Below are 27758 nucleotides of genomic sequence, written 5' to 3' on the forward strand. Positions count from 1 at the left end.
CATATATATTTTAAAAATCTGTAGCATCTGTCCGCCCAAACGATAATTAGAGTGTCGTGTGAAATTTTGAAGTATACCGGTCAAGAATTTTCCGAGATTTTTGTTAACAATGTTAAGCAATGTCTCATCTGTATATAGTAGTATAGATGCCCATTATTCTTGATATCCTCTCAGGAATCGTTTCGTGGAGTTTGCCCAGATTTAGCACAATCGCCCTGTATATTTTGCGTCCGTGCAAGGCCACCAGGCAACAATGAATCTCGCAGTGGGAAAAACTTGTATGTGCAACTGTAGAACACGGTGACCACTCTCCCGCTGTCCAGCGAAGGACAGTAAGACCACTGCTGCGGTAGACTCGCAAGATTAATAATCGAAAAACTTTTTACTGAGCAGCGTGTTCCCTGGTCGTGGTCAAGAACAATGTATAACCCCGCCGCGACGTTGTGTAAGCGGCCGTGCAAACAGACCATGAAGGTCGAATTGTGTGTGTGAGAGAGGCCAACCGGGAGGGAGGGTGCTCCCAGCGACACTGCTAATTCCGCGTTTCCCCATCTGCAGCGGGGGCGCTGGCGTAATTGTGGCAAAGTGCCGTCCTGGCCTCGGCCACCCGCAGACAGGAAATTGAGACGCGCCGTGACGCCTGCCTCCTGCCGGCGCGGCGCCGCCCACCCCTCCCGCTCCCCCCCTCCAACGCGCTGATTCATTAGTTGGTAGCGCAGCCCAGCTGCAGCCTCCCTCTCTGGCAAATGGCGCCCCCGCCTCGCACCCCAGGGTACAGTTCCACTAGAGTGCTCTCACCTAGGGAACTGTCACCAAATCCAAGGGCAAGGATACTCATACTGGATGTCCCCCGTGCGTCGATATCACAGCGTTTTCCAGTGCGAGGTGCACAGTGGCGAGATCGTGGAGTCTTGGTTCAGATCCACATCAGACCATCTTGTTACAGGTTTCACGTGATTTCCCTAAATTGCATAGGGAGAATCCTGGGACGATTACTTTGAACGGGACACGACCGCCGTTCATCCCCACTCCTCCTCAATCTGTGCACCATCTATAATGATTCTGTCGCGTCTCAGCAAAGTTTCCCTACATTATTTTTCTTCTATTTTGGTTTTGGTATTATCTGCTTGGTCCAGTCAGGACGTTAACGAGAATATGGATTTAATTAGCTTGTTTATCAACTTTTAGAGCCGAAGCGGAGATGAGAAGGAAAGGCCTCACGTTGATTGAGATAGGTGTTAGTTCACAAAGGGTTGGTGATTCTCGTGGATCTGACGGGATTGATCTGCTAGAGTAGCAAGATCTTACTTTTAGTCAATTCGTTTAGTGTTCAAACCAAAACATTTGTTTACTAAAGTGTAAGACCACAAAACCCCTTAACAGAATGTCAGGTGCTTTGAATAATCACTACCCTTCATTAGAGACGAGTGCTTTCACTGCCACTCGGTCTGCTGACTTTTGGCCACTTGGCAAACATAATAAATCATTAACACTTTGAAATAATTCTCTGTCATTCAAGAGACACTAGTCCTACAGTACAGGAGGCAAGTACTAACCAGGAACTTGTTCCTGCTATTGGCTGAAATTCCTCTAACTTATTTGTTTGAGTCAGAGACAGCAAGTCTTTGTTCAGTGCTATTCCAGTCAATACTGAAAGCCGCCACTTAACTTGCAGTTGTTGTGTGTCTGCCAGAGTCTACCACTGCCTTTTCGTATCTGAAAGTGTCCATATCTTCATCAGGTGCTGCTGAGGAGTGTCATGGCACTCCAGCGGCTCGCATTACACGCTAAATGTCTCCTCTCCTTCAATCTGACCTACTCTGAGTTTTTGTTCTTTTCTATATTGATTCTGGGTGCACACGACTCTTTGCAACACCTGTCGGGAATATTCCCAGGGAAGGATTTCTCGACATCTGATCGTCTTTGTGTATGACTATCATTCTTCCACTACTAATTCGTCCATTACAGGCATCACAAGGTTACCACCGACGCCTGTGACCTTGAACCTCGTCAACTTGGTGAAGTGTGAAAAATAGTCCTGACTGACATGTTTTATCAACCGCTAAGAAGCAAACACCTTTCGGATGCCTCATGACTCGTTATCTGATCCTGTCTTTCACCTGTCGTATCCAGTCGCCTGAAACATTGTGTCCGCTTCTAGTTATGATCTAACATGTAATAACAATTATTAGCGTTTCTGATACAACATATAGTTAATATTTTTTACGTTTTCTACCGTCACGACATCTCGACGTTTAGTCCTAGTGTTCTGTGCTTTTCTCCTTCCTTTACTGTTATTGTCTTCAGTCCAAATATTGGTTTGCTGCACCTCTCCAAGCTAGCGTGTCTTGTGCAAGCGTCAACACACATTCACTTCACCCAGTTTGCTGTAGTCAAACTGTCGTCGCCGTCTACACTATTAACACCCACACTTCCTACCATGACCAAACTGACGAGTCTTTGATGCCTCTGTATGTATACTGTCAACCGATCCCTTCTTCTGGCCAGTTCGATGCAGTACCTTGTCATATGTTATTCGACCTGGATATACAAACTTCAGCATTCTTCGATGACACCACATCTAAGTCGAGCCTGGTGGTTTAGCCCGCAGACTGCCCTTAGGCAGCAGTGGGGCAGGATATCTCGTTTGTGTTCCGCCTGTCGTGCAGCTCGCGCGAGTGTTTCCTGTTTACCTTCTCGCCGCAGCAGGCGCATCGAGTTCGTCTTGCGTGAGCGTCATGGCATATTCGTACCGCCAAGCCACAATTAAGAGCTCTTTTCAAGCGAACCTAGAGCGCATGAAACTAAACTGTGATTGGGACAATCTTCATATTGCACTCAAGACATTATAGCTATCCACTTACCAGTTACTAGCAGAATCGTCTATATTAAACTGATAAATGAGGAAATGTGCACAGATGTCGTGCACAGACACGCGCTTGGTCCGGAATTTAGGCACACTGACAGCCATATCGGTGTTGTCACGATAGACCACACTGAATTTGGCCTCCGTACTCTGACGGTCTCCCTTCCGAAGTCTCCCGAAATGTGATGTCAGTGTTCAAATCGTACGGTAATAACTTGGTAAACCCAACCGGCTGAAAAGTGGCAAACGTTTGAGGCATCAAACGTGCAGCAAATCAAGACTGGAATGACAAAGCACGTCCCATCCTACTTAACTATACTGGGCTGCAGGGCCATCATCATTTTCTATGGACAGCCCTGCTTACTTGCGCCCGTTTCGGCCAGGAGAGCCATGTCTGATCGACATGTACCGAATGCAGACTGCTTCAGTCACCAGTCGGCGACGTTGCACCCCGTGCGACGCCCACTAAACTCCCTCTCACCTACGCAGCAGCTATGAAAGCGCCGACAGACACCCTGCCGCCGACGATGGTCCACGACAGCGTGGCGGACCACACACCTGCTCCCGCTCTGTCTCCGGCCGAATTGCCTAAGGAAAACGACCACTCCCACATACAGGCAGCCTCCCTGGTAAGATGGATGTCGAATTAGGAGTTGTACCGATTTCTGCCTTCCTTCCGCCGGAGGCAGCTTCGGATGACTACTGCCCGCATTCCGACACAGAACATGTCCGCAAACGATGGTCCCCGCGGAAACCAAAGGAGCGGTGCCGTACGCCATCTGAGTACTGGCTTCTTCGAATTTATGAACAGGACAAGGCCCCGCCATCGGAATCTACCACCCAGGCGTCATGTAGAATTTCTCCCCAGCCCCACCCTAACGCCGCAGCCCATCTGTTCCGTCACGGTGTTGGAACGACTGCAGTACCAGCGCATGCCACCGACAGTCAGCCTTCTACCGATGAACATGCGTGACATCCCTCAAGCTCTTACTATCGACAGAGTCAGACTCATATACATCTAAACGTCGCCAACATGATCCGACGATGCATCTATGCACCGTCGGATCATGTCGGCAACGTGAACGATCTACCTTCTTTGCAGATGAAGTCAGGCTCCTCTTTATGGGAGGGGAAGAAGCCTTGGAGCTGGGAGGGAACTTCAACTGCACCCAAGCGCCCAAGGACCAGTTACTGAGTCACTCTCCATGCAGAGAACTTGCCACGTTGTCAGCAGTCCCCACCTTGTGGACTTATGGAGCATGTTCCTGGCTATCCGTTAGCTTTTCATCTAGCCATATAGATTGGATTTACATCTCGCGGTCCATTGTCAGGGGGACGAGAGCTGGCAAAGTGTGGACCATATCGTTTGCCGACAAAAGGTCTATATCTATGATATCACCCTCAGCTGTCAGAGGGCATGACACAGCCCTGGTCCATGGAAGTTGAATGTGGGCCTCGTCGCTTTTGTGGAATGTCGGCAGCTCGTAGAGGACACATGGAACTCTTACACGCGCTGACACGACGCAACATTGCCCTATTGTGGTGGCTACTCTGTACCATGGCTGTCCACTGTAAGACCTATACTAGCTATGGTAGAGACGTCGCGCCATGGAGGTGACATTCCACGGACTTCTGTTATATTCCACACTCACCCGCATAGCAGGCGATGGTGAGTCACTACCCTTACACACTGCCACCTTGTGGAATCGAAGTCAGGGTGCGTACTCAGGGCAGAATGGCTCAGAAGGTACCATCAATATATCATATCACTGCAGACAGGCGACGCTGGCGATGGGCCTTGATACACATTGTCACGACTATGTAAGACGCCTAGGTACTCTGCACAATATAGGGAATGCCCCTCACGCCCACTGCACTAGGCTGTACTCGGAGCATCGCCATCCTCAGAGGTGCCTGCGGAGGTCTCTCTGCTCACTTCTGGCACGATGCCCCCAGCTGCAGCAAAGGATTTCATTCGGAGGTGGAGGTCATTGAAGTGATACAGATGACAGCCACTCATAAGTCAGCAGGACCAAACGGCCTCCCTTTGTTCTACTGGGCTTTTCAACAATTGCTATCGCCAGCCTGAACGGGCGTCTGCAACGATCTACTGTCTCCCACGGTGCAGCTGTCTGGAACCTCCTTTGAAAGACTGATCGTACCTAACCATAAAACACGAACCAATTCCAGGGTCAGAAATCCTCGTCCCTTGAACTTACTCAGCAGTGACATGACTATTTTCACTCAACTGCTGGAGGCGCGTCTGAAGCTGACGGTCCATTATTCGTTTCAGAGAGCCAGGCATCGTTAGCAGGCATCGCCAGTAGGTGACCATAACATCCACACTGCACTCTGTAGCTATTGCTACATTACTGCACTTCCCTAGGCTCGACAAATGCCTGGAGTCTTGGACTTGCTGGACTTCAGCCAGGTTTTTGATAGGATTGACCAAGTGTTTTTGACACAGGCAAACACAGGCACAATCGGAGGGGTAGTGTCTTCTTCGCTGCGCGATGTCTATGGCGTTGTAAAAAGACCGTCTCATACCGCCGATCCCGATTCAACGCTCGGTGAGACAGGGCTGTCCTCTCTCAGCGATACTGTACGCCTTCGCTTTGGAACTGTTTGCTCCTTGGTCTTCGACAACGCGTGGCGTGGATGACACTTGACGGACACACTTCCTGATACACTTCCTTTGCTGGCGGTGCTGGTACTCCTCCGTCGTGACAGCGATGATATCCGTGTACCACGGGCGGGGATGGCGACCTGCATTGCGGCAGTGGGCAAAAGTCTCCACGTCCAAAAATCGCATGGTCTACAGGTAAGAGGCTGCCTGACGGATGCGTCGCCCACCAACGAGTGAGTGACATAATATGTTGTTGGTTGGGCATTGATTTCACAATTGACCCGCGGTACTCGATAGCTTTCAACTGCAGGCGTCTATTAAATCGAATCAGAGCAGAGCTAACAAATCATCACCTTTGGACTCTAGACTCCCACGTAGACGATATGCCAACGTCTATTTGGCGTCTCGCGTTCCCCATGTTGAGCATACTGTTCCGATCTCGCCATCTCTGGTCCGCCATATGTTGGTAGCTTTGGAATCCTTTGCTAGTACCAGTATGCTTTTAAGATATGCTAAGAGCTCCTCACTCTCTAGAGGAACAGATTGGGCTTGAGCCTTTTTCATCTTCAGGGTAGAGCTAAGTCTATTTGTCAGCTCTCACTTGAAGATGTGGTGACGTTGCCCTACAACTCTTACAAGCCTGCTGCTGGAAGCCTTAGTGCCGAACTCTCTCTTTCTCTCTCCAGCGGCGCTGTTATCAGACATCCCAGCCCCTTTCTTCTGCATTGCCAATTCTTTCTTGAACTGTTACACACACACTGCACTATTGTCCACACATTTGGCATCGGCGAGGGCGATATACAACAACTTGTTTGCTGAGTAGGGCGCCGAATGTGACATAAAGGGAATAGCCCCACGTATAGTGGCGTGCTGTTTGGCTGCCAGTGGGGACACCATCTTGATACGGACTTTCAGTCTACTTCGTACATAACGGTTAACGGCTAGCAGATGTGCTAGTCTCGACTACATGAAATTTATCTCGCAGATTCTCCAGTATGTGTCACCTGTGGAGTGATGGAAACAGATGACCATCGCTCTCTCTGCGGATCGGCGAATGATATTTAACATTTGGAGTGCCAAATGTTGATTTTCCTCACACACGTGACTCCCGACTGAATAACTGCACAGTCGATCCGCTTCCCGGATGACATGTATTTTCCGGGAGCAAACACAAATTCTGTGACATAGATAGGCGGCCACACCATCCGCTGCACGTTTGGTGGCGCTGAGAAGACAGTCCTGGACTTAAAAAAAAAATTAGAACCACTAAAGGCAACCACATTGATACTAGCAGAAATGCATCGATAATTACGCCGATAGAACCACGGAGCGTCCTCAAGTCGTAATGAGAAGACATGTTTTTCTTCTCGTCTCTTCCTGTTTAATAAGCGACGAGGACCATCTTTCATTATTTCTGAAGGTAAAAACGCGGTAAATCACTTGCCTGGGAAACGACAGGTCACGGGATCGAGTCCTGGTCGGACCACATAATTTTCCACTATGCGTTTAGTCTAACCCTCAACCCTAAACGAGCAAGGAGTCACCAGGAGCGAGATGTAGTTCAGATTCCACTTTAAACTGTGGGTTCCCTTTACTCTGTTTGTGCGTTAGGGACACGTAAGTTACCGAAATGGCGTCAAACTGAATGATTTTTACACGAGACGTGAGGCATACACAACTGTTATTGTTACCACACTTCAAAATGATCATTTCTGTTCTACTCTGAACTCTATATCGTCCTTTTTTTTTGTCTCTTATTCCTATTCTAACTCGCCTAGCTTCACCTGATCAACTTCGATTACACTCTATTATCATTGTTTTACTTTTGTTGATGTTCGAGTTATAACTACCTTTCAAGACACTATCCATTTCGTTTCACTGGTTTTCTGTATTGCCATATCTGACAGAACAATAGTGTCACTGGCAAACCTCCTGCTTTTTGTTCTTCGTGAACTAACTTCCTCTTTGTTTTCTTTTCACCTTCCACAGTGTACAGACGGAATAACATAGACGTAGTCTACATCCCCCACCCCCTCCCCATGAACCGTGGACCTTGACATTGGTGTGGAGGCTTGCGTTCCTCAGCGATACAGATAGCCGTACCGTAGGTGCAACCACAACAGAGGGGTATCTGTTGAGAGGCCAGACAAACGGGTGGTTCCTGAAGAGGGGGCAGCAGCCTTTTCAGTAGTTGCAGGGGCAACAGTCTGGATGATTGACTGATCTGGCCTTGTAACACTAACCAAAACGGCCTTGCTGTGCTGGTACTGCGAACGGCTGAAGCAAGGGGAAACTATAGCCGTAATTTTTCCCAAGGGCATGCAGTTTTACTGTATGGTTAAATGATGATGGCGTCCTCTTGGGTAAAATATTCCGGAGGTAAAATAGTCCCCCATTCGAATCTCGGGGCGGGGACTACTCAGGAGGACGTTTTTTATAAGGAGAAAGAAAACTGGCATTCTATGGGTTGGAGCGTGGAATGTCAGATCCCTTAATCGGGCAGGTAGGTTAGAAAATTTAAAAAGGGAAATGGATAGGTTAAAGTTAGATATAGTGCAAATTAGTGAAGTTCGGTGGCAGGAGGAACAAGATTTCTGGTCAGGTGAATACAGGGTTATAAATACAAAATCAAGTAGGGGTAATGCAGGAGTATGTATATTAATTAATAAAAAAGTAGAAATGCGGGTAAGCTACCACAAACAGCATAGCGAACGTATTAGTATGGCCAAGATAGATACGAAGCCCACGCCTACCACAGTAGTACAAATTCATATGCCAACTAGCTCCGCAGGTGACGAAGAGATTGATGAAATGTATGACGAGATAAAAGAAATTATTCGGATAGTGAAGGGAGACGAAAATTTAATAGTCATGGGTGACTGGAATTCGATTATAGGAAAAGGAAGAGAAGGAAACGTAGGAGAATATGGAATGGGGGTGAGGAATGAAAGAGGAAGCCGCCTGGTAGAATTTTGCACAGAGCATAACTTAATCATAGCTAACACTTAGTTTAAGAATCATTAACGAAAGTTGTATCATGGAAGAGGCCTAGAGATACTGGAAGATTTCAGATAAATTATATAATGGTAAGACAGATTTAGGAACCAGGTTTTAAACTGTAAGAATTATCAGGGGAAGATGTGGACTCTGACCACACTCTATTGGTTATGAACTGTAGATTAAAACTGAAGAAACTGCCAAATAGTGGGAATTAAAGGAGATGGGTCCTGTATAGACTGAAAGAACCAGAGGTTGCAGAGACTTTTAGAGACAGCATTAGGGAACGACTGACAAGAATGGGGGAAAGAAACATAGTAGAAGAAGAATGGGTAGCTAGGAGAATATGAGATAGTGAAGGTAGCAGAGGATTAAGTAGGTAAATAGATGAGGGATAGTAGTAAACCTCAGGCAACAGAAGAATAATTGAATTTAATAGATGAAAGGAGAAAATATAATAATGCTGTAAATGAAGCAGGCGAAAAGATATACAAACGTCTCAAACATGAGATCGACAGGAAGTGCAAAATGGCTAAGCAAGAATGACTAGAGGACTAATGTAAGGATGTAGAGGCGTATATCACTAGGGGTAAGATAGATACTACCTATAGGAAAATTAAAGAGACCTATGGAGAAAACAGAACCACTTGCATGACTATCAAGACCTCAGATGGAAACCCAGTTCTAAGCAAAGAAGGGAAAGCAGAAAGGTGGAAGGAGTATATAGAGGGTCTATACAATGGCGGTGTTCTTGAGGACAGTATTATGGAAATGGAGGAAGATGTAGATGAAGATGAAATGGGAGATATGATGCTGCGTGAAGAGTTTAACAGAGCACTGAAAGACCTAACAAGGCCCAGGTAGTAGAAAACATTCCATTAAAACTACTGATAGCCTTGGGAGAGCCAGTCCTGACAAAACTCTACCATCTGGTGAGCAAGATGTATGAGACAGGCGAAATACCCTCAGACTTCAAGAAGAACACAATAATTCCAATCCCAAAGCTAGCAGGTGTTGACAGATGTGACAATTACCGAACTGTCAGTTTAATAAGTCACAGCTGCAAAATACTAACACGTATTCTTTACAGACGAATGGAAAAACTGGTAGAAGCCGACCTCGGGGAAGACCAGTTTGGATTCCGTAGAAATGTTGGAACACGTGAGGCAATGCTGACCCTACAACTTATCTTATTTAATAGATTAAGAAAAGGCAAACCTACGTTTCTAGCATTTGTAGATTTAAAGAAATCTTTTGACGATGTTAACTGGAATACTCTCTTTCAAATTCTGAAGGTGGCAGGGGTAAGATACAGGGAGGGAAAGTTTATTTACAATTTGTACAGAAATCAAATGGTAGTTATAAGAGTCGAGGGGCTTGAAAAGGAAGCAGTGGTTGGGAAGGGAGTGAGACAGGGTTGTGCCTATCCCCGATGTTATTCAATCTGTATATTGAGCGAGCAGTAAAGGAAACAAAAGAAAAATTCGGAGTAGGAATTAAAGTCCATGGAGAAGAAATAAAACCTTTGAGGTTCGCCGATGACATTGTAATTATGTCGGAGACAGAAAAATATTTGGGAGTACAGCTGAACGGAATGAACATTATCTTGAAAGAAGGATATAAGACGAACATCAACAAAAGCAAAACGAGGATAATGGAATGTAGTCGAATTAAATCGGGTGATGCTGAGGGAATTACATTAGGAAATGAGACACTTAAGTAGTAAAGGAGTTTTGCTATTTGGGGAGCAAAATAACTGATGATGGTCGAAGTAGAGAGGATATAAAATGTAGACTGGCAATGGCAAGGAAAGCGTTTCTGAAGAAGAGAAATTTGTTAACATTGAGTATATATTTAAGTGTCAGGAAGTCATTTCTGAAAGTATTTGTATAGAGCGTTGCCATGTATGGAAGTGAAACGTGGTCGATAAGTAGTTTGAACAAGAAGAGAATAGAAGCTTTCGAAATGTGGTGCTACAGAAGAATGTTGAAGATTAGATGGGTAGATCACATCACTAATGAGGAGGTATTGAATAGAATTGGGAAGAAGAGAAATTTGTGGAACAATTTGACTATAAGAAGGGATCGGTTGGTAGGACGTATTCTGAGGCATCAATGGATCACCAGTTTTGTATTGGAGGGCAGCGTGGACGGTAAAAATCGTAGAGGGAGACCAAGAGATGAATACAGTAAACAGATTCAGAAGGATGTAGGTTGAAGTAAGTATTGGGAGATGAAGAAGCTTGCACAGGATAGAGTAGCATGGAGAGCTGCATCAAACCAGTCTCTGGACTGAAGACCACAACAACGACAGGCTACAAACCTGACTCACTCTTTTTTCAACTACTTCGTCCCTTTCATGTCCTTCGACTTTCAATTCTCATCCGTCTGTATTCCTTTTTGCATGTTTCACTTGTTGCATTTTAATTTTTTCTGATTTCGCTTATTGAATTCAATATCTCTTTTTATTCAAGTATTTTTTTCTGGTCCTTGTCTTTCTGCATATTTGATATTCTGCTGCCTTCACCGTTTTGTCTCTCAAAGCTATCCATTCTTCATGAGTCTTCTATTCTGTTCCTTCTCAGTGCTGTATCAATCACTGTCTAACGTCCCCTCAGAAAAATTCAGCAACTACTGATACTTTCAAGTTATACAAGTCCCTTCTCCTTAACTTTCCATTTTTTTAATTCGTTCAGTTAATAATCATTGGATGTTGGAACGCCTTAGTAAGGAAAGAATAGAAGGAGTTGTTACGGAAAAATCTGAGCTCTGTAGTAGGAAAAAATGAGAGGAAAGACTTCTTGAATTTTTCAGTGAATTTGAGTCACTAATAGTAAATACACTGTTGAAGAACTACAAGAGGAGGATTTATATTTGGAATCGGCCTGGAGGACAGTAATATGAGACGTTTAAGATGAAATCGATAGGACGTGCATGGAAGCTAATGTGAAATTTTGGTATGAAAAACGTGAAGAAATTGAAAAAGGTATATTTGCTGAGAGGAGGGATTCAGTATACAGAAAAGTTAACTTCCATTAAATTAAAATTAAGGACGTCAATATAAACATTGCAAAAGGAATTCCACTATTACGCATAGAAGACAGGTTGGAACTGATGGAAAGAGAACAGTAGAGCTCCAACTATCCGAACTCAACCTATCCGGATCACCAATTATGCGGATGACTTTAGAAAAAAAAGAAATTTGCACTGTATGACTAAAATTGTTCTTTTTGTTGCATAGTTATTACAGTACACAGTATACTGTATGTCTGTTTATCATTCTACAATCAAATGGTTCAAATGGCTCTGAGCACTATGGGACTCAACTGCTGAGGTCATTAGTCCCCTAGAACTTAGAACTAGTTAAACCTAACTAACCTAAGGACATCACAAACATCCATGCCCGAGGCAGGATTCGAACCTGCGACCGTAGCGGTCCTGCGGTTCCAGACTGCAGCGCCTTTAACCGCACGGCCACTTCGGCCGGCTATTCTACAATCAGTCGCACGTGTGTATTAAAAGTTAAAATCTTCCAGTGAACGATGAATGCAGTAAGAGCATTGTTGTACAAGTAGTACGCGCACGTTGTGCTTGTGGTGCCCGTCAGTGTACAGAAACATGCGTACACAGAGATTTTCTGCACACCGTAGATTTGTGTATACATAAAGTTGCGTAACCGTATGCAGCGTGGTGGCGGTAGTAATAAGTATTGTTTAGGCTACACACCACTATAGCCCGATCCATGAACGATGGCTCTTTGCGCAGCTCAAGACGCTGATGGTGACTGCAATGTTGTTTCCAAGTGACAGTGCGGTATGCACATACACATGATTTGCGTTTAATGAAAGCGTGTACTCCGGCAAATAATGTATTTCACTTGCCTGTGTGGAATTTGTTGCTGAACACCACCATCAACCAAGACAACTCGTAGCAAATGTAATAAAAACTCTCTAAATAACTCGCTACCACTCCGTTTAATGCTAGCATTGGCTACATATTCACATCAGAGCGCTCAGAACATTACTGGCTGTCGGAGAATGAGTGACGTAGGTGTGCAAAATAAGCTTAAAACCGACCGCCATCATTCGTGACTCCAACTATAGTTGCCTTGAGTGGTCGCTTCTGCTTGATTAAAACAGATACGTAAGTCGGCATTCGTCATTATTACACCGCTGCACATTTATTAATTGATATGTTAGAGGTATAAAAGGAACCTTCTCATCATGCTTGAGGAATTCCAGTCACAATCGGGTATGGTAACTGATGTGTTGGCAAATGTGCCAACACCTTGTAGATAGAGGAGGCTGAAATGCACGCTAACTAACGCAGACGGGCGTGAATTCTGGAACAGGATACGTTATGAATGCACTAAAGAAAAGTACGTAGCTAAGTTAATACTCAACTTTTAATTCCATCATTGTGGTACATCGCTCGTTAATACAAGTGAGACTCTCTCCGGATATGGTTAATGGCGCCTTGCTAGTTCGTAGTCATGGACTTAGCTGAAGGCTATTCCAACTGTCTCTCGGCAAATGAGAGAAAGGCTTCGTCAGTGTAGTCGCTAGCAAAGTCGTCGTACAACTGGGGCGAGTGCTAGTCCGCCTCTCTAGACCTGCCATGTGGTGGCGCTAGGTCTGCAATTACCGACAGTGGCGACACGCGGGTCCGACATGTACTAATGGACCGCGGCCGATTTAAAGCTACCACCTAGCAAGTGTGGTGTCTGGCGGTGACACCACAGTAACCACTGCCATAGGTTAATACCTTAGTTAACAAACTTCCTTATTTATTCTTTGCGCAGCACCACGAACTTCAAAAAGTGGCTCTGAGCACTATGGGACTTAACTTCTGAGGTCATCAGTCTCCTAGAACTTAGAACTACTTAAACCTAACTAACCTAAGGACATCACACCCAGCCATGCCCGAGGCAGGATTCGAACCTGCGACCGTAGCGGTCGCGTGGTTCCAGACTGTAACGCCTAGAACCGCTCGGCCACTAAGGCTGGAACCACTAACTTCCATTCATATTTAAAACGAGAAAAATTACACCATTCCCTACTATGTAGACTGACAATTAATGCAATTCCCAGTGGTTTGTCCTTTTAAACATCGTGGGTATACTTGACCAGTGCACACCATCAGAACGAAGATTTAAGCCTTGAAGTCAGCATCAGTGCAGCGCTAATATTTGTAAAACCGGTTAAGATAAGTAACAGCTAGGTTGAGATTCATCCGAAAGCTCCTGATAACGAAACACTCCCTCAATTTTTTAACTACTTTGTGGATACCTTGCTACAAAACTAGTAAGTTATTCCCATAGCAATGTGGAATTGCTACAGAAAAAGGCAACGAACAACGAATGATGTAGAAGGATATCACAACAAAATATATATTATGCGAATCCCTCACCCTAGAATTAACTATTTGGTGGAATGCTATAAGGTACGACCAAAGAGTTTCCGTTGAGGGCGTCGCTGCAGCGTATACACAACGCAGCGCAACTCCTACGCGGGTATGTAAGTATCGATATGTAGGCATAGAATTAGTGTGACATTGGTGTCTCACCAATGTGCGTGCGGTGAATGCTGAAATGTGAACTGTGGGGAAGTTATTACCAAATGTATCATAATAGGACCGACGTGCCGTTATTCTTTTCATGGCTGCTGAAGAACAAACACTGGTCGTCATCTATCGGAAATTGAACATGTCCGTGGAAAACCACTTCATGATAACGCACGTCGCACGTCCCCACACCTCAAATGTCGTTATGCATACGTTACACGAACTCAGGTGGGAGACACTCGAACGACACCCACACTGTCGTCCTAATGTGTCCCCACGCTTTTATCACGCCTTCGGTCACTTAAAAAGGGCCTTGAATGGCTGACGATTCCTGTGGGATGAGCATGTGCAGCAGACAGTTACGGCCTTGTTCACGGAGCAGGATACGATGTTCTACCAAACGGGTACTTTCAACCTAGTGCGTCGGTGGGATGACTGCTTCAATGGTGACGGCTCTTTTGCTCGACCAGAATAGTGACTGTACGGCCTTCAAACTAAAACTTTTTGGTTGCCGCTTATGGAAGAAGAAGCGGCATTACATTAAGTACATGCGAATCTCGAGGGAAATCATAGGAAGATGAACTTGAAGCTGGAAGACGAGACAGAGATAACAGTAAAAAATTATGAAGAGACTGTCGACGTAAGGTCCTGCTTGAAAGTAATTACCCACATTTGGAAACTGGACTAAGATCTAATCACAAGCAATGTATTAAAAAGTTAGGAAAGCGACTGAATCCCCGCAGGTTACTTGGTTATAATTATAATTACCTTGAAGAAATGTCATCAGCATTAATTTTAAGCTGCATTATCAAATAGATTGTAATGCAATTCTAGCATAAAAATGAAGCCTAGGTAAAAATTTGTATTATTCGTCGCTGACCCTGGTAAAATCCAGAGCAAGCAAAGAGTTTTAAAAATAAATATAATACAATATTTACAAACACTGCACTGCAGTCATGGACTGTGCGGCTGGTCCTGGCGGAGGTTCGAATCCTCCCTCGGGCATTGGTGTGTGTGTTTGTCCTTAGGATAATTTAGGTTATGTAGTGTGTAAGCTTAGGGACTGATGACCTTAGCAGTTAAGTCCTACAAGATTTCACACATCAACTATTTTTTAAAGTTACCTTTTCGCATTTTTCCTTGTCCATAATAATTGTTTATATACTTGTGTACAGTTCGTTGGTACCTATTTAACTTTAATTATATTTTTATTTGTTCCTTATAGGTTATTTTCTTAAACTGTACTCGAATCTACCATTTAGATAAGTCGAGAGAATCATTATCACGACGAAATTGCTAGCAAAAAAGACATTGTGGTGTTTAAAACGAAAAAGACAAAGTTTTCAAATAATAGTGTGTTTTCTAGTACATAAACAAGCAGAAACCACTATTTGGCCTGAGAGTATGCGTGTAGTAAGGTATTTGGATCCAGACATGTTTTCATACTACACATTTAAAACAAAAGAAAACTTCCTTCCTTAGATATAATTTTTTGAAGATTATTTTAGTATCACTTTCAAAAAATGGCTCTGAGCACTATGGGACTTAACATCTGAGGTCATCCGTCCCCGAGAACTTAGAACTACTTAAACCTAACTAACCTAAGGGCATCACACACATCCATGCCCGAGGCAGGATTCGAACCTGCGACCGTAGCGGTCACGCGGTTCCAGACTGAAGCGCCTAGAACCGCACGGCCACACCGGCCGGCAGTACCATTTTCTTACGTAGCCCAAGTCTATGAACTAATAGTTATATTCAACACTTCTGAATGTCGTCAATAAATAAGTCTTAGAGTCACAAATAAAAATCACAGTAGTATTCAACATTGCGGAATGTGTCCACTTCGAAAAACACATCCTATTCATGCAATAACTGATAGTCTGTAAGTCTAATGAAACTAGCACACATGATTAAGGAATTTTGATATCACTCTATAGAAATACTTAAACAACGGAAAATCCAGGATGGAATAATGAGAATATTATAAAAAGGAAGTTTGTTGTTTACCGGGCAGGATAGTTGTACAAACACGGCCGCTGTCAACTTCCTTTCTCATCCCTTTCCAGTCATAGTTGGTACCCTAACTTCAAAGACCTTAACAGCGGTGGAGCGTCAAAATGATTTTTACTTCACTACGGGTCGGCCGATGTGGCCGAGCGGTTCTACGCCCTTCAGTCTGGAACCGCGTGACCGCTACGGTCGCAGGTTCGAATCCTGCATCGGGCATGGCTGTGTGTGATGTCCTTAGGTTCGTTAGGTTTAAGTAGTTCTAAGTTCTAGGGTACTGATGGCCTTAGAAGTTAAGTCTCGAAGTGCTCAGAGCCATTTGAACCATTTTTTGAAGTTTGTTACTCGCCATATAGCGGAGGTGTTGAGTTCCAGACAAGCCCCAACAAAAAGACTACCAAACACATAAACATTCGGCCAGAAGGCCCTCTTCCCAACTAAACTACATGCACACACACATTCACGCGAACGCAGCTCACACACACCACTGTGTCTCGATGACACAGTTTGGCATCGGGAGCCAGAGACAGTGGTCATTTGTGTGTGAGGTGCGTCTGAGTGAATGTGTGTATGTGTATGTTATCTGGCTCGGGAGGTGGTCTTCTGACCAAGAGCTTATGTGTAGTAGTCTTTTCGCTGTGCCTGTCTGCGACACAACATGGTGAGTAGCAATCTTTCCTTTTCATAATACTGTATAAATTCTTAGTTACACAGGGTGCGACGGAAACTGACCTGTTTTAGGTTTCGCCCCACTGTTGAACACGGCCTTATCTTCTCCGGCAAATCCTGCTGTCCACATACCTCTGTGCCGCCATTCTTGATGAAATCGTCGCGTCACTGTTTGGCCTACGTCAGTCTATGTAGCGACCTAAAGTACACACCGATTTGTCGATATACTTCCGTCTTCCGTGTCTTGTGCGTGTGTTTTAATTTACTTTGTGGCATATGACTTCTAGAAGGACACGCATTGTGTTACTGTTGACAGACAAAATTAAAGTCCTTGAACAATTAGACAAAGGCGCGAGTTTTGAGCAGTTAGCCGAGATGTTTAGCTTGGGAGTATAAATAATTTCAGAAATGTCCCCCATTTTAAACTTTATGTATGTCCTTGGGGGTAAATATGGGAGTTCGCCGAGAAAAGATAGGAAAACAGCCGAAAACAAAGAGCTTGAAGGAACCACTGCAGCGAGCAATGGCAATCCCTTTTTCGGGGTCGACTGTTTACAAAAAGCAAAACTTTTGACTGAGAAAATAGACAGTTTGTCTTCATTTAAAAACAAGCAATGGCTTGTTACGGAATTTCAAGGCAAGGCACAGTACTCGTGAGTTTGATTTAAGTACAGTTATAAACTGTACGGGAAATCACAAATACCTCTTCTGTTTATAGGAATATCGGAAAATCCCTGTGCTTCCTAAAACGTTGAAAATCCTCCCATTTTTTTACAAGAATCAGCCAAAGGCGTGCATGAAATCTACTTTGTTTCGTCATTGGTACGATTCAGTTTTCGAGACTGAAGAAAAAAAAAAAACGGGCGGATAGGGAACGAAGACATTAAGCAGATATTAATTCTGGACAATGCACCCACGCACCCCACAGAAGGCGTTCCTGACGGAGAATATAGACATTAAAAACGCTCTTCCTGCCGCCAAACACATCGAGTTTCCTGCAGCCTATGAACGGAATAGTTATCTAAACCTTGGAGCGACATGTCGAGGAAACGTTTGATATCATTTGGAAATGAAGAAGGCACTGTGGCTCATCATCAAAAATTCAGTTTAAAAGAGTTTCTTTGCTGGTTGCGGAAGCATGAAATTTGGTGAAGACAACCACACTAAAAAGAGCTTGGAAGAAATTGAAAGGCGATTCTACCAAAGATGACGTACATGAAATGAAGATGAGAAGAAGAAAGAAAAGCGGAAGAGGATGCAATATCACTTGAAGACATAAGAAAGATCCTTTTGAAAATTCCTGGACGTTCCGCTTGACGTACAGAGGATACAGTCGAGTGGTTTCTGGACTTCAAACTTCAAACTTCTGGACTTCAAATTTCAGTGGTAAGGAAATTATTCAAAGATAAGACAGAAGCTGGTGGCTAGGTGGATCTGAACCAGATGCGGGGCTGTCAGATGGTGAGGCCTTTGCGTGTCTTGACAGTGCGCTGGCCGGCCGGAGTGGCCGTGCGGTTCTAGGCGCTACAGTCTGGAGCCGAGCGACCGCTACGGTCGCAGGTTCGAATCCTGCCTCGGGCATGGATGTGTGTGATGTCCTTAGGTTAGTTAGGTTTAATTAGTTCTAAGTTCTAGGTGACTGATGACCTCAGAAGTTAAGTCGCATAGTGCTCAGAGCCATTTGAACCATTTGGCACTGCGCGGACACGGATGGAGGGGCAGCTTAAGTGTGACAATGTACAGTCGCTCACCGTCAAGCGGATGAAGACTTGGCTGCCCCAAACGATTAAAGACAGCAAAACAAATGACTCTGACCGACATTTTCAAGAACTGACATTCTATGATAGAAAAGTACTGCATAAAATCCGAACAACATTGATTTGTAGTCATCAAATTAATATGGCAGTAATACGTGTGCATAAATGTACATATTTAAAAAAAAACTAAAAACACACGTTTTCCTGATTTACCCTATTATTCGATTATCTGATTGTACAGATCGGGCCCGGTCCCGAGACACCCGGATCGTTGTTCTGCTGTACATCTGTACATTGTGGAGCCTTTACAAGGCGTGGCGGGGGGGGGGGGGGCGGACAGGGGGGTCAATTATCATGAAAAAAATCATGATATAAAAACTACTTGACCATAATAAAATTATTTGATAACAGACAGATCAAAGTCGACTACCGGATGCCACATGACCGTTAATTCCACCTAGAAGCAAGTAAAAATGTAATTAGTAAAAATGATGTTATTAATCCTAAGTAAGATGTAATTAAGACTCACTATTCAGAAAAACTTTGAGGTTCGCCGATGACATTGTAATTCTGTCAGAGACAGCAAAGGACTTGGAAGAGCAGTTGAACGGAATGGATGGTGTCTTGAAGGGAGGATATAAGATGAACATCAACAAAAGCAAAACGAGGATAATGGAATGTAGTCGAATTAAGTCGGGTGATGATGATGGTATTAGATTAGGAAATGAGACACTTAAAGCAGCAAAGGAGTTTTGCTATTTGGGGAGCAAAATAACTGATGTTGTTAATCCTAAGTATGATGTAATTAAGACTCACTATTCACAAAAACTTTGAGGTTCGCCGATGACATTGTAATTCTGTCAGAGACAGCAAAGGACTTGGAAGAGCAATTGAACGGAATGGATGGTGTCTTGAAGGGAGGATATATGATGAACATCAACAAAAGCAAAACGAGGATAATGGAATGTAGTCGAATTAAGTCGGGTGATGATGAGGGTATTAGATTAGGAAATGAGACACTTAAAGTAGCAAAGGAATTTTGCTATTTGGGGAGCAAAATAACTGATGATGGTCGAAGTAGAGAGGATATAAAATGTAGACTGGCAATGGCAAGGAAAGCGTTTCTGAAGAAGAGTAACTTGTTAACATCGAGTAGAGATTTAAGTGTCAGGAAGTCATTTCTGAAAGTATTTGTATGGAGTGCAGCCATGTATGGAAGTGATACATGGACGGTAAATAGTTTAGACAAGAAGAGAATAGAAGCTTTCGAAATGTGATGCTACAGAAGAATGCTGAAGATTAGATGGGTAGATCACATAACTAATGAGGAAGTATTGAATAGGATTGGGGAGAAGAGAAGTTTGTGGCACAACTTGACCAGAAGAAGGGATCGGTTGGTAGGACATGTTCTGAAGCATCAAGGGATCACCAATTTAGTATTGGAGGGCAGCGTGGAGGGTAAACATCGTAGGGGGAGACCAAGAGATGAATACACTAAGCAGATTCAGAAGGATGTAGGTTGCAGTAGGTACTGGGAGATGAAGAAGCTTGCACATGATAGAGTAGCATGGAGAGCTGCATCAAACCAGTCTCTGGACTGAAGACCACAACAACAACAACAACATTCACAATATGCACAAGTGCACTTGAAAATTGAAAATAGCGCTTTAAGCCGAAACAGGCAAACTTGTTGCGAAGAAATATCTGAATACAAGCAAATAAAGATTACATTGCAATGACTGTAACTTACTTCTTATAAAACAACTTACGGTTGTTAATAGGTAAACTATTCAACTTACAGATTCTAATACACCTTTTCACAATCACATCTGTTTTGGGGATGAGTATGTTTTTCCTTGCTATCTATCAATTATATTGTAATATCATTCTCAAAATATATTGAAGATTCTGGCAACAATGAAAAGTATATCTAGTCCTCTACTACTGATATTTTTCCTTATATGCCTCTGATGCAGACTGCTTTCAATCAAGTGGCGTACCGTCGTACGTTCAGAAGTGTTTGTCACGTAGGACTGCTGGTCTTTGTAAATGCTGTCACCCGTTTCAGCCAATTTTGTTCCTAAGTTAAAAAAGTTTCCATCTTGGCTCTGTTTTGCTTCTAGAAATCGGTAGAAAATCTATGGAGAACAGTGCGAGCAAAATCATTCTCTGTTTGGTCTTGACTGGAAACTGCCTGGCACTCAACGCTGTGCGACCACAGCCGTTGTCGCAGTTGACAAGCAACTCTTGTGAAGGACAGAATTAGGGCTGTTTTTCGACAACGCCTCAACCAACCGTTCTATCACTTGAAGACGCCGCGCAGGATTAGCCGAGCGGTCTAGGCGCTGCAGTCATGAACTGTGCGGCTGGTCCCGGCGGAGGTTCGAGTCCTCCCTCGGGCATTGGTGTGTGTGTTTGTCCTTAGGGTAATTTAGGTTAAGTAGTGTGTAAGCTTAGGGACTGATGGCCGTAGCAGTTAAGTCCCATAAGGTTTCACACACATTTGAATATTTTGAACTTGAAGACAACAGTGCTAACAAGAGATCACGTCTACAGGGTCTCGTACCAACTCAGCCATTACTACAACCAACAGTAAATCAAGATTCATCGGAAAAGAGTTTTCTTACCAACCTGGATTGTATACCCTCTGACAATTAAGTGAAATAGGTGATTGTCAACCCATTAGTTCGAAACAGTGCCCCTTAAGATCATTTAATCGATGCCGCATAATATTAAAGATTAAAGATGATTAAATAATTACAATTGTTAGCAGATTCCGCTTCACAGTACTTTGAGTACTTACGGAATGGTCATATCACTATTTTGTCTCATCCAGTACTACAAAAACAGACGTTCTATTGTTAAAACAAAGCTGAGATTCATATCGCTACTGTTAACAAAGGTTCGGGGAATCGCTGTCCACAATATTTTACGAAACACCTTATGCTATTCCTGTAACTGAAAGTACTTGCCATTCCGAAACATTTTTGAACTAAATGACGTTAGTGGAATGTCCTGCGTATCATGTCACGATTATACGCTTCGTTCTATGCAAGTAGTTCAGATAACAAATGGCTCAGCTGAATAATTATCTTGTTTCAGATTAGAAACTAATATGAGGCGTGGTAATTTAGGGAAGTCGTCTGCCAATTAGCAAAACAATAGGGGGCCATTTTTCATCCCTCTAAGAGTCGTCGTTCCATAGCAGACGTAATGATCCAGTACGACTTATGTCCGTCGCTACATACTGTACACCAGCCGAATGCTACGAGGACAAATGAAGATTGTTAAACTGAACAGCTGATGTTTATCTAAAAATTTCACCACGTGCAATTTCCTGTGTGCTTGTGAATAAAGTCAATTTATACAGAGAGACGATGAAAGCTGTTGTCTATCGATATTCAAATATTCTGTGACAAGAAATATCTCTCAATTGACCGATGTGAAATAGCTAAAAATTATTATTGTATAAACACAGTAGTATACTGTATTTATACAGCAGTACACTGTATTATACAGTACTATTCAAAGAACTGTGACTGACGCCCGAACAACAGGGAACTGACATGCATTGAGACTAGAAAATAGTGCATTGATAATGGCTAGGCACTAGCCGAAATCTGGATTTACCAGATAAAACCTGAAAAAAGGACGACTTATTACTCTGCTCTATCATTTTTAAATCAGATCACAGTCGCTGAGTGCACCAACGTTCCCCATGAGTGACAGTTTTCTTCAACGACTATAATTACACTGAAGTCACCGCAATTTATGTTGGTACACTGGACATTACGAATGGGAGGACATGGTTTTTAATAGGGTGTGTAATCACCGTGGACGGCAAAGCATGCTCTGCAAGGTGTTCCCATTGTGGTCACGTGGTTGGTAAGGTAGAGCGTCCAGTTCCTCCGGGGGCACAAATGGTCGTCGGTGCTTGTAGACGTGCTGCAGTACATCACGGCACCCTGCACATGTGCGATGGGATTTAAGTGGGAGGAATGGGCCGACAACTTCATTTGCCGAATGTTCTTTCGTTCCAAGAGATCCTTTACCTTGAAACGTCCCCTTAGAAAAATTGTACATGACTGTGCTTAATCTGACACACAATATTTTTTTAGCGCAACGCAATCTGACTTTCAAAAATCCCTACAAAAGAATTGGCCTGACTAACATTAACCTATACCTTTCACAAATCACTTACCTCACCAAAAATCTTCGTTACTCGAACTACTGCAATACAGCGAGCGCCACTACTGCCAGCTAAATAAAAGATTCAAACTACTGAAGGCACTAACTACTAACAGGCATAGTTAGCAAATGAAAGATTTCAATAGAGAACAAACAATGTATTTATCTCAACAGAGTTCAAAAGTCATAATGTATATAGCAGTTCATGACATCCAGTCTCACAAATTTCAAAACTCCGCCATTTCTCTCCCCACATCCACCACTGCTGACGGCTCACTTCCAACTGCGCAACGCTACGCGCTGTTAACAGCCAACTGCCCAATACTACAATAGCGAGCAACAATGCAAAGCAGCCACAGACTACACACAGCACATCCAGTGATTTTCATACAGAGCGCTACGTGGCGTTACCAATAAGGAAACCTAAACAGCCTACTTACATAGCCCCCATGCTCCCCACAAAAAATTTTACAAATTATTTAGGGCACTGGCCAATACATATTTGTTAAAATTTTGTCAAAATTACAATAACAAAGAAACCAAATGCACACACTTATTGATACAATATTGGTCAAAAGCTAAAATTTTCTCACAGTCCATAAAGACAGTCCTGATCATCCATCACAGTAAAATTGGAGTGGTTTTTTTTTTCCTCAAAGTCTGAGCAGTAAAAGAAAATGCACACGGAAGTAGTGGATTTCCATGCAGTCTTGAAGAAGTAGTGTTGTCCTTCCAACGGAAAGACAGTGCTGACTCTTGACATGCAGACAGGTATTGGTCCACAACAGAGCAAACCCACAGCAGAGTCAGTCGAAATTTTGAAGAGTATTGGTAGGTAGGTCATCACAGAGCAGACCCACTGTAGTCCTGGTAGAGATTATGGTATTGGTGGGCTACCAGAGGTTCAGACCCACTGCAGTCCTTGTAGAGACAGCCAGCAATAATCTGTTGCGACTGTGCAGGTGTACAATCACCATTGAAGAGTCTTGCGACAATGTAGCAAGTCCATAAACCACCATTTGTGCACTCACAAAAAATTTTTTTTTAATTGTCCTTAGAACCAGCAATGTTGTTATCCAGTCCCTTGCTGAATTATTAACACACGTGCAAACACTATGAGTCCCTACTTCTCACATATTGTCCATATACTATGACCAACAGAAATTTGTGCAGTGAAATGTAACTTACAAGATACTTAATTTGATGAACTGGTATCAATTACACTTTTATAACATAAGAATACAATAACAAAGGTACAAAATACATCATTAAAGAACAATACAATACAGATAACATTTGTAGTAAAACAGGCTTTACAAAAGAATAGAAATAAACATGTACATCAGTGTTAAAATAATTATGACATAAGTACATACATAAAGATCAGAATAACTTTTGAAACATCAACTTCACATATGAGCAACAAAACAGAATAAATAATGTCTAAGCATATTTAAAAGGTAAATAACATATTATCAGAAAATTCTACAACATAAATCTTATTAGCTAAACACATACAGACAGGAAAAACACAAATTCACATAGTGTAATAACACAAAAATACAGGACAGGGTTTGTTTTCAGTGTGACATTTGGTACTCCAGTCCACCCCAAAACTTTGTTCTGTAGATCTTATTTCAACATTTGTTTCCACCAAAAAAAATCCAATCCAAGCATGCTTTCTGTATTTATATGTTCACACATTTCTTACCTCATTATTTATTTACCATTATCTTACCTCAACATTTATTTCCAAGAAAATCCTACCTAAACTTGTTGTCCCTGAATCCTACTGTTTTGGCTCGTATGCTCTTTCAAAATTCTTTTTTTTTTTTTGGCCAAACCATTTTCTTATAGCTTCTCAATGCATTTCTTCCAATTCATCATAGTTAGTTTCTTATATAGTCTACCCCCTCTTAAGCTAACTTAAATCTACTGAGCTGAGATATATATACCAAGGGATGAGGCAGTGCAGCAGCACGTAACAAATTAACACAAACAGCAATGATAAAAAAAATTCAAATTGGCAAACCAAGCAGCAATAAATCTAAATTAACAAATCAAATGCAAAATTACAACTAATATGAGCCAATGTGCAGCAACAAGAAAAATAAAGCAGTAGTAAAACTGGCTTAACAGAGTAATACAAAGTTAAATTTAGTAGCACTATGCCTGGCACACAGCAGCAGCAAATGCAATAACTTATACCTAAACATTACATAGCTCAAGCAGAAAAAATATTACACTAAAGACAACAATGCAGACAAGGGAAATGTATATTCACATCTTAATGTCTATGTAATTAAAGTGGTGCACCACAAAAACTAATTCTACAAAAAATCACCAAGTACTTGAAAAGAAAATTATATATGCAGTTACTGTCATTAGTCCCTTCTTATTGTTCTGTCCATTCCAAGAGCTCCTTTTTCGAAGAATGTGGATCTGAAAATAATTATTTAATAGATCTGTTGATAGAAAGTGTTCACATTAGCAGATGCATTTAAGTTTATTTTATAAAACCAATGCTGCAACACAGCTGGAAAACAGATATCAATTGAAATAAGCAATTACGCAAACCAAAGCATAAAAACATCATTCAATAGCTATGTGGCATTTCGTAAGTCAGTAGCTCTCAACTCTCGTAGAATGACACTTGTCATAATCAGGTTTGTAGATGTAAGAATATTTCCCATCAAGTCATAAGCATTTCAGTAAATAGCACAAAGTACGATATGTTTCCAAGTAATGAGCATGTCGTATTTAAGATGCTTTCTACAAAGGAATGTCAATAGCGAGGATAATGACCCCTTTTTTTTCTCCATCTGTACCTCTGCTAGGCACACACTAATGGCTTTTTTCCAGGTGTCTGTCGTGCAGCTGGGTGCCCACGACACATTACGTGAAGGTGGTCACTTAACTTTCTTACCGAAATATTTACGACAGCAGTTTCCGCTACAGTGACAGTCTCATATAAAAATATTTCACAGGTCAAGAATTTGCGTTACAAATCTGTAGAAACAAAATCCTATTGATATAAGAGTGTCCAAAAAATTTGCGTCGGCATTGTAATACATTCACGCATTTACATACATTTCATAACTCTTAAAGTACGATTCTTGGTTTCCAACAACCTTTTTCACAAACCAGAGTCCCTAACCACTACTCATTATGCCTTACCTTATTCGTCGACACTTCTTCAATATTTCATCATAACAGATATGTAGCATAATCAAATAAGTCATATAGCATCAGCTTATTGATCATAAACATACCGCAACAGCATAATACACATAGTCATCGTAATAATAACATCATAACACCTCAGTCAACTCTAAAAATCGTCGTAGCTTCCTCCAATAATTTCAAAACCTACAAAAAATTCTCTGCTCATGTCAAAAGTGTCATCTGTCTCAAACATACTTTAAAAATCGTGATCCCATACCAAATATATCATTCAAAGCTCTCATAATATCACAATGGGTCCTAAAAAATATGAACAGTTCACAAAGTACAGACAAAATACAATTTCGTAAGTGTGAAGTAATCCAACTCTGTAATTGCGTAAACATGTGTCACTGACGTAGTAAAAACGTTTGTCTCTCTCAGTTAAATGATCAGATAGTTGTGTAATTATGTGTTAGAGAAATATGGTACCGATGTGTAAAGTTGTGTAAGCAAATACCATATTAGCTAGGGCTCCTTGTGCTTGCCAAACACGTGATACACAAAGTAAGCGTGTACCCCCTTGAGGATGAAGGGACGATTCTCGCACCCACTCCGTAAATCGGCGCTGGATCCCTCCTTCAGCTGTAAGACGAGATGCATTCACCTCAGAAGGCAATGAAGATTTGGTTTTTCGAAAGGTGCGGGGGATCCTCAATAAACTTACCCCAGAAAAATTCCAGAAGCTGAGTGATGACCTGCTTCGTACAGACCTCAAATCCCCAAAGATTCTTACAGGAGTTATATTACTGATATTCGAAAAGGCACTCGATGAGCCGAAGTACAGTTCTATGTATGCACTATTGTGCAAGAAATTGTCAGAGGAAGCACCAAATCTTGAACCACCACCAGGGCCTTGTACATTCCGTCGGCTGCTGATCAGCAAGTGTCGCGCTGAATCTGAAAACCGATCAAGAGCAACTGAGGAATTTGAAGGGCACAATCGACCGTTGGGGCAGAAGGGGAGGAAAGGCGCCAGTTCGCAAAACGCAAAATGCTTGGTAACATTAAGTTCATTGGAGAACTGGGAAAATTGGAAATCCTTGCAGAAAGTATCTTGCATTAGTGTATTCAATCCTTATTACACGAAAAGAGTCGAGGTGGCTCATCGAAAGACCTGGCGGAGGATTTGGAGTGCCTCTGTCAGATAATGAAGACTTGTGGGCGCATCTTGGACACTGAAAGCGCCCAGATGCTGATGAATCAATACTTTGAACGAATGGCACTTCATGCAGATAACAAGGATCTGCCAATGAGAATCCGCTTCATGCTTCAAGATGTGATACAACTCAGAAAAAAACAACTGGATTCGTCGCAAGGCGGCGAGTGTTGAGGGCCCAATGCCTATACATCAGATAAGAGATAATGATATCAGAGGTGGTCGCCCTGGATTTGGTTCTCACGTTGGCGTACCAGGAAGCAGAAGCTCAAGTGATATGTTCTCACACCCTGCAATGTCTTCATTTCCATTAAGAGGTCCTCCTCCTCTTGGTGGTATTGGCATGTCACATGACAAGTTCCCGTACTCATCAGGAAATGGATTTACCAGTGGTCTTGGCCGTCCGCAACGTCAGCAGCAGCAAAGTTTCTATTCAGGTGATGGAAATAACAGACAGGAATTTGGACAGAATCATGGGAAAGAAAGCAGAAACATGAACAATTCTCATCAGCAAAATTTTAGTAATGGGGTCAAGGATGTACCACCAAGATTCAAGCGACCTACAATAATTCCACAGGGACCAGAGAATTTGGATGATGTTTCTTTAAGGCCTCCCTCAAGTTCTATTGTCTACAAGCAGGCAATGGCAAAACCAGCCTTTGGGCTTAATGCTGCACGCCAGATAAGTTTAAGGCCATCTTGA

The 27758-nt window shown here is 42.7% G+C and overlaps 1 pseudogene; it reads left to right on the forward strand.

Annotated features, from left to right (window-relative positions):
- Window positions 1–746: 746 nt before the first annotated feature.
- On the forward strand, window positions 747–27758 carry LOC126188511 (eukaryotic translation initiation factor 4 gamma 2-like; annotated as a pseudogene).

The sequence above is a fragment of the Schistocerca cancellata genome, chromosome 5, assembly GCF_023864275.1.
Source record: "Schistocerca cancellata isolate TAMUIC-IGC-003103 chromosome 5, iqSchCanc2.1, whole genome shotgun sequence".
Lineage (NCBI taxonomy): Eukaryota > Metazoa > Arthropoda > Insecta > Orthoptera > Acrididae > Schistocerca > Schistocerca cancellata.